The following is a 6,638-nucleotide window of genomic DNA, read 5'->3' on the forward strand; positions in this document are numbered from 1 at the left end:
ATAGTTCAAATTATTAAATATTAAATTTTAAATGTCCACTTTATGTTTATAAATGCCCGTAAAAGCCCATAACATCCATAATAAAATCCATAAAGTCTGAAAGTATGCAAACTATAAACAAAAAATACATAATAGACAAAGTCTAAACCAAAGTTCCAATGGTTGCGTTTGGTAACATTTTTGTTTTAAAAATTTTTAAACTCCAAAATAAAATAATATTTTTGTTTTATGTTTTTATTTTATTTTTATAAAATAAAAATGCGTTTGGTAACTATTTTTGTTTTTTGTTTTAAATAAAAATAAAAATGTGTTTGGTAACTTTTATTTTTATTTTTTGTTTAAAAAATAAAAAATATGTTTGGTAAACATTTTTTTTTGGAATGTTTATTTTTTATTTTCATTTTCTAAACTAAAAAATAAAAATATTTTTGTGACCACTATTTATTATTTTACAATAAAGAATAAGAAAATTATAGTAACAAAAAGATCATATTAATAATATCCAAGTAATCTTAAATTTCAAAACTTAATATCTATCTATGAGATAACACAAAATCAATAAAGTCTACATAGTAAAATAAAAAAGTATGAACTGATAATTGTCCGAACTGATAATTGTCCAAACTTCATCAGTAGCACTAACTTCTCCAGTCACTGCATTGTATCACATACTAGTCTCTTTCAGTAAAGACTTAGAATCCTTATGCTTTTGTTTTAATTGATTGTATTTGTTCCTTAGTTGCATATTACTATAATTTATTTTTGCTCATGCACAAAGCTCTTCCTTTATATATTTCTATGATTGCTTTGTAAAGGTTGTGGTATTCTTATTTCCCTTTAAAACTTCTTCTTCCATAAGTTAAATGAAAATTTCTTCATGCCTTTGAGTCCAAACAGAAGCCTCATCATTATTCTCAATAATAAGAACTTCATTATCAACATCTACTATCTAGGTAAGACCTAAAGACTCAATAAGAATTCTAAATGCAAATACAAGACTATTCCTAAAGAAACAACCATTTCAAGAACAATAATAAGAAACTAGATTTATGCCATATATTTGCTATCCAAAAACAATATCAGAAACTAACCAAATCAGGAACTAACCAAATAAAATATTTAAAATAAACACAACAAAAATAAAAAATTATTCTTAAAAATCATAATGTAAACAACATTGCAGAAGCATGTTTAAACTTTCCAAACTCATACTCTACACTTATTTGTATTAAATATATATATATATATATTTGAATAATTGGGACTGCATCACAGGCCATTTGTAGCATACACTAACACATACACTTAATCATTATACATACCAATGAAGTTCACATACTTAAGTACTCTACTCCTCTCAAACTCGTACTCTACACTTATTTCTTGAACTCTCTCAAATCCTTTAAAGTTTTCCCTAACTTCCCCTTTTGTTGGATCAGTGCTTCAAAATTTCATAGCGACTCTTTATGCCTTTCATTGTTGCATTACAAAGGTATATATTATTCTAAGTCCACAAAACATTGGCAACTAGAACATCCCTACAAATATAGTTAATTCTCAACAATATTTAAGAATACTAAAAGAAATAACACTTTTCCATAAACACCTAATAACAAAATTCTGTACTAAAATAAAGAGTTTTGTCTTCAACGCCTAAGGAAAGGAGGAGGCAGGGTGCTATGACAATTTTTTTTCTTAAGTTCAATAATTCCATAAACTAATTGCTAATTAAATATTATGATTAAAGTTTAGGAGTTTGTATGTGGTCAAAATCCTGTTCTTGGAGGTGCAGAAACGGGTGGTCCAGCTTTGTTCGTTTGGGTAGGAAAAATAAAAAAATAATAAGGCTCAGGGGGTCAACAAGATAGTTATTTGTTGTATAGAGAATTAAAGATGTTATAGCTTTACCTTAAGTAGATTATTATGACATATATTGGGAACAACTATGTATGATATAAGCTTTGTTTGCTATGTATGATTATGTGCACATGAGTTGGGGAATACTATTCATAATTAAAGTGTTTGCATGTTAATAGGCTTTCTCTTTGGTTGGAAATGACAGTGAGATTACAAGAAGATTGTAACTTACTTTGTCTTGCCTATCAGGGTTACAAGAGACTTGAGCAACTCTGCACTGATCTTATCCGCAAGTGCACCTTTTTATGATATCAAATCAGACTTATCCTTTACATACATATAGATGATGTTTATTGGCTTCAAATTCAAGATGTTCTTGATCTGCAGTCAAGGAAAACAGGACCCAAAATAATCATTGTTACTAATTGAGAAATTACATTAGAAAAATACACAAATTGTTGTGATTGGTCCACAAACAGCTAACTAAGTTTTCAGACTATTAAGTCAGTTTTTCTATTAGTTTTAACAAAGTTATTGCTCTCTTTATTTTGAACTAGAATTAAGGGCTTGAAAGATCAAATGAGTAACTGTGAAAACACTTGTGAAGGGTAAGGAGTAGAGTTTAAAGTGTCCTGAGTTAAAAACACTTTTGTATGATTCTTACAAATATATATTGAAAATACAAACAGAATAGTGAATAGGATTAACAGAAAGTTAATCATTTATTAACAGACACTTTGACACTGTTTAGCCTTATAGCAATCCATTTCCCAAATGCACTCTACGGCGATACACTTACATTTTGATTTTCAAATTATTGAATATAACATTACTATAAAGACGAGATCTAAACATAAATTAAAGACATGCAAAATTTAAAGAGAATAATGATTTAGCCAATATTGACTCCCAAAAGTGGGCAATTGCTTTTGCTTGATAAATATTTTTATTCAATGGTTCTTCAAGCAGCTTCATACTGCCCAAAAACAAAAGGGCAGGAAGAAGAGAAATGCTAATTATGGTTTTCTCGCAGATTGCACCAAATTCATCTCCTTTCTATGTTCCCCCTTAAAGCAAGACTAGCATAAAATCAAATTTCTCAGTCGTAAGTTCTGAAAGGATCAGTTGAGCTGTAACATAGATTTTACTTGAGTGGCAAATGTAGAAACCAAGGACATTCTCTTGCTTCTTATTGAGAGAGACTGATTTTCTGAGAAAAGTGTTGAATATAGTACCTGTTTGGATCGGAGTTCCTTGACGACAACAGCCAAAACCTCAGAGTTGAGTCCCAAATCACAGAGAGCAATGAGCAAAGAGAGGGTATGATGATCAAGCCCTGTGTCAAGTATATTGGACAAGAGAGAAAATGGAGGAAAGAAATGGAGGAAAATCACAAACCCTAATCCCAAACAAAATCAGAAAAAGAGAAGAAGAAGAAGAAGAAGAAGAAGAAGAAGAAGAAGAAGAAATCATATGAGGGAGAGACGTGAAAGAGATGAGAGAAATAAGAGAGTGGTGTACCTGAAGAAAACTTGGAGAGAGCTAGGAGAAACCATTGAAGCTTGAGAAAGCTCTTTGTGCCCGAGCTTGAGAGGGCAGAAATAAAAATTGGTTTAATTTTTTTTTTAAAGTATAAAAATGGTGTTTTCAAAATTTGGTAAATTTTAATTAAAATTTAAAAAAATTAAAAATAATATTAACTTACCGAACATGTTTTTCGATTTTGTTATCAATTTTTTTATTATTTAATAAGAAAACTATTTAAAAAAAATTACCAAATAGGGCCAAAGTACACATTATATGCTATAGTCTCGTAATCTTTTACTTTTTCATTCTTCCTTCATCCTCCTCAATTTCTAATTTCCAAGGTCCGAAACCAAACCTTTTATAAATAAATTTCAAATTAAATATGGTAAATAAATTAAAACAAAAACTCTAAAAAATTAATGCAAGCAAATAATGAATATATTTACAATACACACATATATAATCTGTACCGACTCAAAATTTGCTAATATGACTTAGGACCTTGATTAGTGTGCCAGGAGGACATAATGAGTATATGTATGTTTAATTGGCTAAATGCGTGAGTACGTGGCATGCATGATTGATATGATTATATAAATATGTGATATGCATGCTTACGAGTATTAGATATGCATGTGGGCCATTTATGGCTTACAAATGCATATTTGTAATATTGGCCCGTTGAGAACATATATGTGATTAAATGTGATAAATGATTGAGACCTAATATCGCCCAATAAACTCCTAAGCAGTCACAGCAGTAATTGGGCTATGTCGTATCCACAAAGATGTAAAATACAAGTAAAAAGAAAGATTAGTAAATTATAAATAATAAACAAAATTGAGGAATTAGAATCAGAAAGAAAATATGGAATACACAAGTTTCATTCATACAAACATATATATATTTTAATAAAATTGATTCATTCTACTCAACTATAATTCTACACCATTAGTTATAGTTGGAAAATATATATAATAAAGCTCACCTTAAAATATGTTCTTAATTAAATTATACTAACTTCTAATTTTAAAAACCTATCATATTATATACATTAGAGCGACAAAATACCAATGACAGAATGCAGTAAAAAACATATAATATAACAAATATCCTAAATTAAATCAAGAGCCTAAATTACATAAGAAGAGCATGACTAGACTTATGTAAAAGATACTAATAAATTCAGAATAAAAATTAGAAGAAAATAAATTTAATTGTAACAAATATATAGAAATGAAGAAAAAAAAAAAAAAAAAAAGGATCAATATATTAAAAATATAATGTGAAATATGAACTTCACTCTAGCCTTTCCATAAGAGAATTTAGCCTAAAATATGCATTGTTTTCACTCAAAAAGTGTAAAAGAAATGAAAGAATAATAAGAAATAAATGTTTTTCTCTCTAACTATACTCTCCACACATAATTTCACAATTTGATGATTTTTTCCTACATTTGGCTCATTATTTATAGTGGAAATAGGATCCAAAATGTGTAAAATCGTGTACAAAATAGTGGGAACATGGCTACAAATACTAATGGAAGTGGGGCAAGTGGTGTTGGGCCATGGGGGACAGCTGGGCGACGTGGCATGCTCTGGTTGGCTCGACAGAGGAGTGGTAGCAACAGCAGGCGCATGGGAGACAACTGCTAGGCGAGTGGGATAGGTGGCGCACGTTGGTTGGCTCGGAAGAGATGTGGCAACACTGGCAGGCGGTGGCAGGCAGGCGTCAGGCGGTGGCAGGCAGGCGTCAGGCGCTGGTGGCTCGACTCGGCTCGGCTCCGTCAGATGGTGTCAGGCGCGTGGCAGACGGCTCGGCTGCTAGCATGGCTCGACTGAACAAATGGCCTACTGCCATGTGGCAGCGTGGGCACCTGATGAAAGCTTGGGCTGGGCTCGGTTTTGGGCTTAAGTCACCTTAAAAAATGTCACTTTATCATCATTTTTTCAATTATATTTCTTTCTTTCTTCTTTCTTTTTGTTTGTGTCAAAAATACATTTTATTTCCTGAAAATTAAACACAAATTAAATCAAAATTAATATTTTCAAATCTAAAATATATTACAATAAGTCCATGGAAATATTAATTAAAGCTTAATTAATTTTAATCTTTAAAACTAATAAAATGATATTTTTGAGCACTAATTATAACCCCCAACCAGCATATTGCTAGTCTCTAGCAATTTGAGCGAAATGATAAATGTCAACATGATAAATTTTAGGTAAAAAATTATAAAAGAACTTAAGTAATAACACAAAATGTTAGTAACAAGTCAATACGAGTTATCAAATTACTTTGAATAAATCTAGAGTTGTGAGTGTGTGCACCAAACTTGAACCTTCTTACTGCAAACCATAGCACATAAAGCCTTGGAAATGATGCAAAGTAAAAGTCTCAACTCCATTAAATTTTGCTCTTGTGTCTTTCTTTTCTTCTTTTTTTTTTTCTTCTATTTTTCTTTTTCTTCTCTTTGCTGTTTTTTTTCATGAAGAACATAATAAAAAGGCTCTCTAATAAGATTTGTCTATGAAAATATTATCCTTAAAGCATCATCCATTCATACCACAATACCTTGTCCAAATAATTATAATTATTTCTAAGAATCAATAAAAATTTAAAAGTTATTTTCTCAAGTCTCACCTCTCACACAAAAGAATAAATTACTTAAACATGAAAAATTTCTAAGCAAATATGTGCTAACAACCATCTTACCACAATGTTTGGCATGTGCATTAGGTAACTCTAGAGAAACTCTTAGTAATAAAGGTAACAACAAATTGAGTCAAAAGTAACATTTTGCAAGAATAAATAAGTAATTTTAAAAAAATTTGATCGTGAAAATATTAATATGACAAAAATCAACATGAACGTGCATGAATATGCTCACCACCCCTAACCCAAATCTGACAGTGTCCTCAATGTCTCAAAATATAACAAATGTAAAAGAGCAGGGAAAGAGAACACCTTGATAGTGAGTGTTGAGTGATAGAGGGAATATTGATTATCTAAAACATGAAAAACTAAAAACACAAAATGATAACAAATAAAATGAAATGACACAAGGGAAATAAACAGAAAACAAACCTATGTACAAACAATTTGCAACACTACTCAGACTTGGTAAACCAGTTCCATGAGAGTGACTTCTTTAGGCTGGGCCACCCTCTCTCTGTAGTAGTTCAGTCGTTGGCCATTTACTTTGATTTCTCTCCCATCGGTTGGGTCTGTGACCTCAACATCACCGTTGGGA

This window comes from Humulus lupulus, chromosome 7 (assembly GCF_963169125.1).
Source record: "Humulus lupulus chromosome 7, drHumLupu1.1, whole genome shotgun sequence".
Classification (NCBI taxonomy): Eukaryota; Viridiplantae; Streptophyta; class Magnoliopsida; order Rosales; family Cannabaceae; genus Humulus; species Humulus lupulus.